The sequence below is a fragment of the Erinaceus europaeus genome, chromosome 1 (assembly GCF_950295315.1).
Source record: "Erinaceus europaeus chromosome 1, mEriEur2.1, whole genome shotgun sequence".
Lineage (NCBI taxonomy): Eukaryota > Metazoa > Chordata > Mammalia > Eulipotyphla > Erinaceidae > Erinaceus > Erinaceus europaeus.
Window position 1 is genome coordinate 128,521,145 of NC_080162.1, and position 11,213 is coordinate 128,532,357.

An 11,213-nucleotide genomic window follows, 5' to 3' on the forward strand; every position below is an offset into this window, starting at 1 on the left:
CACAGTGGTTCCCGCCTGCATGAAGCTTACTGTCTACATAGGGAGAAAAACACCAAGTGGATGTGTGTGCCTGTGATTAATGTTATAAAAGATAAAGGACTATAGGAACCATTGTAACAAACAAAAGTTGTGAGAATTCATAGTAGACCTATGTGATAAGGAAAACAGAGACAAACTATTCTTTTAAGAAAGTGGCATATAAGTTAAGAAGTAAAGAATGTGTCAGAGTTAATATTTGGTTAAGAGAGAAAAAGAAGGATAAGATAGAGAATTTCACTCAAGTAGACAAGAATGGATTGATGACCCTGCATCCCAAGAGATACTAACTAGAGCATTGAAGAAGTAGGTCAAAGAAAATGAGCAACAACATGAGATGCTCTCTCCAAGAGTCACTCAGGAGATTGATAGGTGCAACTCTAACAAACCATAATATGGTCTATTATTTTCTTTTATTCCAGGTATAATGGAAAACCAGTAGAACCAGGCATGTTTCACCTGGTTAAGCACACACATTACAAGACACAAGAACCCAGTTCATGCCCCTGGCCCCTCCACCTGTAGGGGGAAATCTTTAGGAGTGGTGAAGCAGGGCTGCAGGTGTCTCTCTGTTTCTCTCCTTCTCTATCTCCCCATTCTTCTCAATTTCTGGCTGTCTCTAGCCAATAAATAAATACAGATTATTTAAAAAAAAAAAACAGAGAGGGAAGTTAAACAGGGTCTTTTCAAAAATCAAACTTGACTGATCCATTTGAGGGGGGGGAGCAAGAGTAAGAATAGAAGTGGTGAGACTGTTAAGATGTTTACATAATAATTTGTATTATGAAATTCACTGTGAAGATTGAAAGGTTGTAGGGAGCTTCTAGAATATAAGAATATTGACTCTGGGGAGTCAGGTGGTGGCACAGTGGGTTAAGCGCATGTGGCGCAAAGCGCAAGGACCAGCAGGAAAATCCTGGTTCAAGCCCCAGGCTCCCCACCTACAGGGGGGTTTGCTTCACTGGCAGTGAAGCAGGTCTGCAGGTGTCTTTCTCTCCCCCTCTCTACCTTCCCCTCCTCTCTCCATTTCTCTATGTCCTATCCAACAATGACATAAGTAACAACAACAATAAGAACTACAACAATAAAACAAGGGCAACAAAAAGGAATAAATAAATAAATTTTTTTTTAAAAAAAGAATATTGACTCTGTAGGCATGAATACTAGCTTAGATGTGGAATAGATGTGGACTCCAATGTGGACTCCAATTATGTTGCTGTTGTTTGTCAACCATGTACATGCTACAGTCAGGAAACCTAAGACAAATTTGGGGGATACTCAGATGAATTCACAGTGAGCATGCTGTTTTTAAGGTGCCTATGAAACACTCAATTGTTGATGACAAGTAAGCATTTGAAAACATGATCTGGGGCTCAGAAAAGAAGGCTGAACTGGAGATATAAATTTCAGATTTTCTTTTATGTATCTTAATTGAAGCCATGTGAGTATATGAGATTGGTTAAAGAAAATGTGTACAGAGTGAGCAGGAGCAAAAAAAAAAAAAAGTTCAAGGAGAGAATTCTTAGAATCCTCAGTTTTTTTTACCTGTTCAGAAGGAAGAACAAGAGACTGAAAACAAGTAGACAGTCATAGAAATGCTGATAAAACTAGGAAAAAAATATACAGACACAAGAGCTTGAAGGACAAAATTTGTTCCAAGTGTTGAGTATTGCTAATAGGCTAATTCAAGTAAGTATAGAGACACTGTAACAGTTTGAGACTACAGAAATAACAGAGACTAACTCAACAAGGGGGAGGGAGTGAGCAGGTAGCTAACTTCTAAAGACAGTAGAATACTTAAAAGTGCATGCTAGGGGTGATGCAGATATGTAAAGAGCATAGAGGAACTAGTACCATCATCTGCATGACTTATAAGGATCCTTAGGCTGGATCCTTCGGCAAAAATGGTGTTCCAGTGCCTTTGAAAGGTGTTGATTTTAACAAAGAATTAAGCAGAACAATATTCTCTTTTATGTGTGTGTTGTTTGGCTACTACAGAGTAACAATATATGACAAAGAAAGAGAAGGAAAAAAAGAAACTTTCTTGTCCAGGAACTATTTTTGACCCCAGCCCAATAACTCAACTTCATATTAGCTTTTTCAAGGAAGAATTTGAAGATCCGTTTCATCTGGAGTTGGCTTTCCTTCCATCCTGGCCACTTCATAAAGATTCAGGAATTTGGCTTTAAGGAAGATTGAACCTTAAGGCAAAGGAAGATATTGTTCTTTCCTTTTCAGGGTGACAAAATGGCCCATCTGTTAAACTGTTTAGCAATAGCTGGGACAAATGTCATAGACACTGAGTAATCCAGAATCAAAGATAATTTGGACACATGATAATTCAGTTAAACTTCAATTACATTTGGTTAATTAAAAGTGAGTCCCAAATATTTACACACTATACAGGTATATTTCTTACTTCAATAACATCTTATTAAAGTTCACAATTTAAACTCTAAAGAAATGAGTAAAATAGTTATTTTTAGTAAAGCATTATGCTAGAGGTTTCCTTTAAATAATTTTTATGAGTTTAACATTGATTTTCATTTAACATCGGTTTTAACCAAAAATCTACGGTACTTCAGCATGTTTTATTTGATCATCTGTTTTTTTATTTCTATTTTTTAATTTTTTATATTTATTTTCTCTTTTATTGCCCTTGTTTTTTTATTGTTGTTGTAGTAAATATTGTTGTTGTTATTCACATTGTCTTTGTTAGATAGAACAGAGAGAGAGAAGAGGAGACAGAGAGGGAGAGAGAAAGATAGACACTTGCAGATCTGCTTCACCACCTGTGAAGTGATTCCCCTGCAAATGGGGAGCCGGGGGCTTGAACAGGTATCCTTAGGCCAGTGCTTGTGCTTTGTGCCATGGGCGCTTAACCTGTTGTGTTACCACTCGACTCCCTTTTTTTTCATTATTTCTTTAGGAGTTTCTTTGCTGTATGAATGAGATATTTTTATAATTTTCTTATTAGTACTTAAATATAATATCATAAAATTTCTTGTCTGGATAATGATTAAATTTCATTAAAATGCTTTAATTTAGAAATTGTATTAACTCAGATTTCTCTTTATTTTTGTGACAAACTGATGAAACTCTACATAACATGTAATTCAAATGTTCAGATTAATTTAAATACCTCAAATCTTTTTTTTTTTCCCTTGGATGTACTTTGATTTTTACCTTGATTTAGTGGGCAGTAGGCCTTTGTATAACTGCTGGGATAAAGATAGTCTCTTCTTTTAGCGTCTTCCTCTTAACCTTCTCCATTATGTCACCAAAGAGTTATTGTTGTCATTGCAATATATTTGTTTTGAAAGAAGTGTAAGATCATTGGTTTTCTTGGACATAGAGAATTATTTCACATAAGCTGTACAAATCTCAAATAAATTGGACAAGCCTTTATATTTATAGATATATGCATTGAATCGAACTGTAGTTTCATATATTTTTGTCAGAGTTCACATATTAGGTGGCATTTAAGACTGTTTTGACATGAGCAAACCAAGAAATAAAATTCATTTTCTTCCTAATATATTCTAAAAAAGTATCTTTTTTGTCTCTCTGGGAAATTTTGTATTGACATGTCAGAGTATCTGTCATGAGAGTTTATATTTATCTGCTTGCTTAGTGCTTTTAAATTTAATCCCCCAGCAATTTTGTCATCAGAAAATAGCCATATTCATAACAACCCACTTTGGATTTAATTCACGTGTCAAGAGATTCAACACATATGGTTTCTTTGGGACTTCACTGTTTTTTGAGTCAATATAGAGACAGCTGAAGGAATGCAGGTGCCAGACTTTGTTCACCACAGGAAGAGAACATGGTACATGTTGGGTGATTCTGGTTTTGCCTTAAAAAAATAGGAGGGAGTTTTCTCTGTGTTTCAACATGCATAAGAACAGTGGAGTAAGATTAGAGGATTAGAGGTGACTATTTTTCCATCATTCTCTCTCTCTCTCTCTTTTTTTTTTTTTTGCCTCCAGGGTTATCGCTGGGACTGATGGAGTTCAGTGCCAGCACTATGAATCCACTATGTTCCTGTGTCCATCTTTTCAATTTTTTTTTAATAGGACAGAGAGAAATTGAGATAGGGAAAGAGAAAGACAGACAGGCATCTGCAGGCTTGCTTCACTACTTGTGAAGCAACCTCCCTGTAGGTAGAAAGCCAGGGCCTCCAACCAGGGTCCCTGCACAAGTCCTTTTGCTTCTTACTATGTGCGCTTAGCCCGGCGCACCACCAACCGGTCCCCTATCATTCTCTATAGTGTTTGAACTGTATTTTAAAGCATAATTGGTAAAATATATATATATATATATTATTTTTTATTTAAGAGGGTAATGATATTGTAAGTTATAGAAAGCTACATTTGATACCAAACTTGGGGTTTAATTATAAAGGACAATTTTGAATAAGAAGCACTGAAGTAAATGCTATGCAAAGAGTTTTAAAAAGAACTAAAAAAAAAAAGGGAGAGGGGGCTGGGAGCAAATCCAAACTCAGTCGTTCAGAGGATCAGGTAATTTCTGCTGGAGGAATAGCAGTCAATATAAAATTGGAAGAGTAAGGAAGTGACAGACTAGAGAAAAGCAATAGAATCAAAGGAGTAGTTATAGAGGCTTCAAGTGTATGGATATTGTTAATCTTGTGAATTCTTTGGTACAGATGCTAAGTATCATGTGATAGGAGTTTCAGCAAAAGCATCAGGGGCTGGATAATGAAGAACTCTTAAATTCTGAGAGGAAAAAAATGATACCTAGACATTACTAGTAGGAGTGAAAAATTAGCTATTTAACAACCTTATAAAATTCTTTAAATTTGTCATATCTTATAGTGCAAATATGACACCAGAAAATTTTATTAATGGAAGTAAGTTTAAATGTTGATGTAAACTTATGTATAAAGCATTACGACTATAAAACCAAATTTTATAGAGAACCTAGATACTTAACAACAGATGGACAATTGAGCCAAAAATGATGCTTCAATTATTATATATATATATATATATATATATATATATATATATATTACTGTGATACATAGTCAATATGCTACAGAGGGTATGTAAGATCTTTATTATCCATTAATTTGAATATGTGTGTGTGTTTGTGTGTGTACAGCAAATATAGATATGCTCATATATATATATTTCTATCTATATTACTAAAATTTTAATTTCTAACATTTGCAGTATAGTTTCTCCTGTGATCAGAGAAAAAGTCAGCCAAAGAATAACACATTATCTTTGCTAACAGACTTCCTGAACCTACTAAAAATTTTAATAACCATAGTAATACTTTTCCTTGTATGCTACCTCATAGTTTATATATTTACTATAATTTGATCCTCGTAGCCACACAATGAGGCATTTAAAACCAGTGCTGTTATCCCTGTTTTGCTGATGAGGAAGCTGAAACACTTACATAAAAGGTTAATTGATACTCAAGGTCATTCACTTGGTTAGTGGCAGACATGACTTATATCCAAGTTGTCTAACCTGAATTTCTCTCCATTCCATCCAAGTGATTTTGTAGGAGTGCTCAGTATCAACAGTGAAAAGAGGAGGGTATAAAAAAAAATTAGACAGGTGGAGGAAATTGTGGAAGAGCCGACTCATGGTAGAATACTTGTCTCGCATGCATTCAATCCCTGGCACAGCATAAAATGGCTCAGTAGTTTGCTCTGATATTGGCATATAGATAGATGATAGATAGATAGATAGATAGATAGATAGATAGATAGATAGACAGATTAGATAGATATGATGGACAAGATATAATCACTATGCTAGAAAAAGAGTAGTTTGATCTTTATTTGTGGGTTTTATAACTTTAATTCACAAATTTCATACATACACGGGCTATTCATTAATAATTACAAAATCCAAACCAGTATTCGTGGGTGGTCTTATATGAAGACTTGTAGACATGCAGAAAGCAGCTGAATTTTTTTTATATACCAGAGATACTATTTTCTTCGCTGAGATTAAACATGGTAATGTTTTGCCTTTTCAATCCAGCTCTCATGCAATAAATAAGTGTTCATTACACAGTATATTTAATGTCACATTTTTCACGTTTTTCATAATTTTTGTCAGTGATTTCCTGTCTAGGTGACCCCAAGAGTGAGGCAGAGGTACTTTTCTTATATTCCTTACTCGAAGAGGGCGACAGTAATACCTGACTGAGAAAATATGTGTGTTTGGGGGGCCAGGTGGTGGCACACCTGGTTGAGCACACATATTACAGTGCGCAAGGAGCCAGGTTTGAGTCCTCGGTCCCCACCTGCAGGTGGAAAGCTCATGGTGAATCAGTGCTGCAGTTGTCTCTCTGTCTCTCTCCCTCTCTATAACCACCTTCCCTCTCAATTTCTGGCTGTGTCTATCCAATAAATAAATGAAAAAAATTTAAAAACTTAAAAAAGGAAAATATATGTCTTAAATATAGATATTCAGGAATGAATTATCATGCTGGTAACCTTAGTTTAAGTTAAAATGAATCAATAATATATATTAAATAAGGCATCTTTAAACAGAAATACATATAAAACAAGATTGTGTATCGATCAGCTTATAAAAATGTGACCAGCAACTCACAGGAATCTAATCCTTATTTCCCCTAGGAACAAAGTTTCAATATTTGCTAATACAATGTTAACAACAACATCATAGAACATTCATAATTCAGTTGATGACTTTATATGTGTGTACACATTGGTAAAAACTTTAAATAATCATACATATGTTAGCACTTTGGATACTAATTATTCAGTCATCTTATATATGATTTCATATGTCCTATTCTAACTCAGGAGACAACAAACATGGAGTCTCCTTTAAGAACATATTTTTATAAGGATAGTAATAATAAGATACACAGCAGTTAATTTCTACTTCAGCTCTGCTTGAGATGAAAGGGTTAGGCATAGCTATAAGACTTTTCTTTTCTTAGCCAAATCACATATTCAATAAATCTTTATTTAAAAGGCATTCAGATTTCCCCAAAATGATGTCAGTATACTTCACTCACCACCAAATTTTCATCTACCTCCATCATAGGACACTGAATCCCTCTCCCCCTTTCACTCATTCTTGCCTCTCACTTTTGAGTCTTTGGATCTGAAATATACCACAATTTATTAATATTTTGTCCTGATTTTTTCCTCCTTTTTTTTTGTAAGTCCCACCTATGAGTGAAAGCATCCAGTGTTTATTCTTCTCCCCTGGCTTATTTCACTTAGCATGAGTCATTCCAGTTCCATCCTTGCTGTAGCAAAAGAGATTATCTCTAAAGATTCATTTATTTTTTTATTCAAGGGGAGGGACAGAAAGAAGTAGAGCATCATTCTTGTAGTGTAGTCATTGGGGTGGAGCTCAGGACTTCACATATGCATGTTCTAAATGCAGTAAGCCACATCTCTGACTGTGTATAGGGCTCATTTTTAAAATTCTGTTTAAGGGAAGTGAAGGGCTATAGTCAATACTCTCTTACCCTTCTAACTCTAAACAGAAACCTGAGAAAATGGTCACTAAGAGCATTTCCCTTTACACTTGTACTCTTCTATTAATTACCTCACTGATGACACCATGAAGTTAACTTAATGAGCATCTCACCCACAAAATTGTTAGCATCTCTTGGGCAAAGTCCATGCAGGGAGGATGATTCACAGATAGAATAATTAGAATGCATTAAGTATATCTGGAAAGAAATTATTTTTTCTCAATGTGCACATATCAAAGGCCTCTGAGAGATTGAGTGTAAAATGAAATCAACTGAGAAAAAGTGGAGAACATAGAGTTTTTGAAGGCTGCTCATGAAACACAAGTCATGTTCTATAGTAGCAAGATGAGTAAAAGGATCCCTTCAATATCTCACCTTAAGGGCACAGATAGTAGAAAGAAATTCAGTAGCGTTTTGTTCTTAATCACCTATTCAAGATGATAAAACTCTTTATTCTCATTTATTTAAACAGTGAACATCATGGTCTTGGGTGCACTGCTAATAATGGGATGACCTGGTTTAGATTAACAAGAGAGAAGATCAACCGTAAGACAATACAATTTCAAAGGAGCCTGTAGTGGGTCTGTGTATGATACATCTCACAGGAATAAAATTAATTGACTTCCTTTTCATTTCCCCTCTTGTGGGAGTGCAGCAGTTTAAAGCCTGAATTTGGGCGAGCCTGATCCATTTTGAGGACTAGATATCTAGGAGGGATTCCCTCCTCATTTCTATTCAGTGTGTTAGCATAATTCCTCAAGTGCAGATTCTCTAAGATACCTTGAGTTATTTATTAATATTTAAAGAGGTTATTTGGCATGAAGCATGGAGTATAATTCTTAAAAGGAGCTGACAGCAGAATACATTTGTTAACTAGAAAGACATGTATAAACTTTGCCAAAAGAAATACTATACTCAACAAGCACTCTTGGTGGGGACGGTTATTGTTTTTCTTTGTGGTGTGTGTGTGTGTGTGTGTGTGTACATGTGTGTGATTTTTCTATTTCTCCTCAATTTCCACTAGTCCATCATGTCCCTGTGTTTGGAGCCCATTTTTGAATGAAATGCTAGTGCAATAAGAGAGAAAGATTTGCAAATGCTGTGGTGACTTATCCTCTATCTATTCCTGGGGCAATCTCTGCTAATGTGGAACTTAATAGAAGACCACCCCTACTATCTTCCCATCTAGATCATTTATATTTTGCTCATTTTCTTCATTTTAATGAAGTGATGAATAAATGCACTTTACAAGGAAAAGGGACTGTCAGGACTAGAGACAGGAGTTCTCTGTTCATTCATACACTAGGTAAGGTACAAACAGGCAAAATGCAAACATGTCTGTCAGTAATCACAAATTAGCTCTGGGGAAGGGAAAATCCCCAGTTAAATAGAAGGTAGTTAATTTTTCTTCCAGACGACTTCATTCCCGGTCCTCTTCACAAAGAGGAGTTAGAATGACAGTTACTGATTTGTTTCTTTCTCTGGACTACTTTGTTTTATTATTTCTAAAAAGACTTATTTTATTGATTTCCAATGAGAGATAGAGATATAGAGATAGAGAGGGAGAGGGAGAGGGAGAGGGACAAAGGAAGAGAGAGATCAGAACACAGCTGTGGTGTATACAGTACCAAGGATGAAAATGGCAGCCATTTTCATGTAGGTCCTGTGCTCTACCAACTGAGTCATCTCGCCCAGCTGCTCTTCAGAAGACTCACACATTTTAACATTCTTCTCCTGAAGCTTCCTAATACCAAACTCTTGGGGAGGCCCCACAAACATTAAAGTATGCTGATAGCAAGTAAATACAGATAAACATTCATTGAATTTTGTTTTTAATCTCAGCAGAATCTTTGCTATAAAAACAGAACATTGTTGGAATTATGATTATGATTTTATGTTCCTGGAGCTTCACTGCTCTGGAATGACTTTTTTTTCCCAGATGGGAAGAAACAGTGATAGAAAGAGAGACAGAGAAGGAAAGCCACCATGACATGAAACTTCCCCCAGAAGAGTGGGGGGAAAGATTTCAGCCCCAGTCATATGCATCATAAACCTGGTACCCTCCAGGTGAGATATCCTGCTGGCCTTTTTTTGAAGTCTTATGTCTAGGGACTCATGCCTGGGTGACAGGACCATTAATATAAAAGAAAGTAAATGACTACTATAGTGATCAGGATATGGTTACATTTCAGAAAGTGAGAGAATGGCAGCAGTAATTATGGGCCACATGGAGAGGCTAGGGTAGCTGGCAAAAGGCAGTTTCTTGGCTTGGGTACTGGATCTAAAATAGGTTTTCATTTATCATTAACTCACTGAATTCTATGAGGCATGGGAGGTGGCTGACCCAGTAGAACACACTTTACTATATAGAAGTACCCAAGTCCAATTCTCCACCGATTACATGGAATTGTGCTGTGTCTCACTGATAATGTTTCATTACATGAGTTCATTCAGTTAATAATTTTTTTCCAGATGAGAATGTAGAAGCACTATGAGATATTAAATTATTTCAAAGTGTAAAGATTCAAAAATATATATTAGAGGACATTTACTATAATTTTATCCAACTCTAAATAAACCTCTTTTTTTGCTGGGGTTTATAAAAGCAGCAGATGTATTTATTTTTTAATTAGTGATTTAGTAATGATCAACAAGACTGTAGGATGAGAGGGGGTACAGCTCTTCACAATTCCCACCACCAGAACTCCATATCCCATCCTCTCCCTTGATAGATTTACTATTTTTTATCCCTCTTGGAGTATGGACTGGGGTCATTATGGGGTACAGAATGTGGAGGGTCTGGCTTCTGTAATTGCTTCTGCACTGGACATGGGCATAGGCAGGTTGATCCATACTCCCAGCCTGTTTCTATCTTTCCCTGGTGGGGCAGGGCTCTGGGGAGGTGGGGTTCTAGGACCTCAGGTGAGGTCATCTGCCCAGGGATGTCAGGTTGGCATCATGCATTTGCAACTTGGTGGCTGAAAATAATTAAGATGTAAAGCAGAAAAAATTGTTTAATAATCAGGAACTTAAGAGTATAGCAGATGAGATTTGGGGTCTTCATACTGGAAGATGCTCAGAAGTCCATTTTAGCTATACTCTGATGGGCCCAAGACTTTATCTTAGTAAGAAAAAATAAATCCTTCCAATTTTCCTGAGCTTTTTAGTAGAAAAGCCTAATCCACTACCAGTAATTCAAACTTTGCTCATGTGGGAGGATAAGCATAGAGGGGGAAATTTAGAAGGTAGATTTAGAGAAAACAATTTGTCTAGGGAATTCCGTAAGACTTCCCAAGGCTATGACTTTCTATAAATAGAAAACAACATTGAAAAACTCAAGGCAGCAGGTCAAAATAAATATATAGTAGCTTTTCAAACTTTGACCTTATGTGTGTTAGGATAGCCAAACAGCACTCAATGAAAGTGTTTTGATTTGTTTTGCAGTTTGTTGATAGAATTTCTCTTTCTGCTAGACTGAAAGTCTCTGTTAGGACTGAAGCCAAGAGACACTTTGGTAGCTGAATTAATTTTTTTTTCTTCTATTGCAGATAGTCTTCATTGCAAGTCAGTCCATTCGGGATGTAACCTAATCTTTTTAATAGCTGATAAACGGAAATGAATAGCTTCTTGGATGCAACAGAGGTGAAGCAGGTTTGAACAGCTGGCAT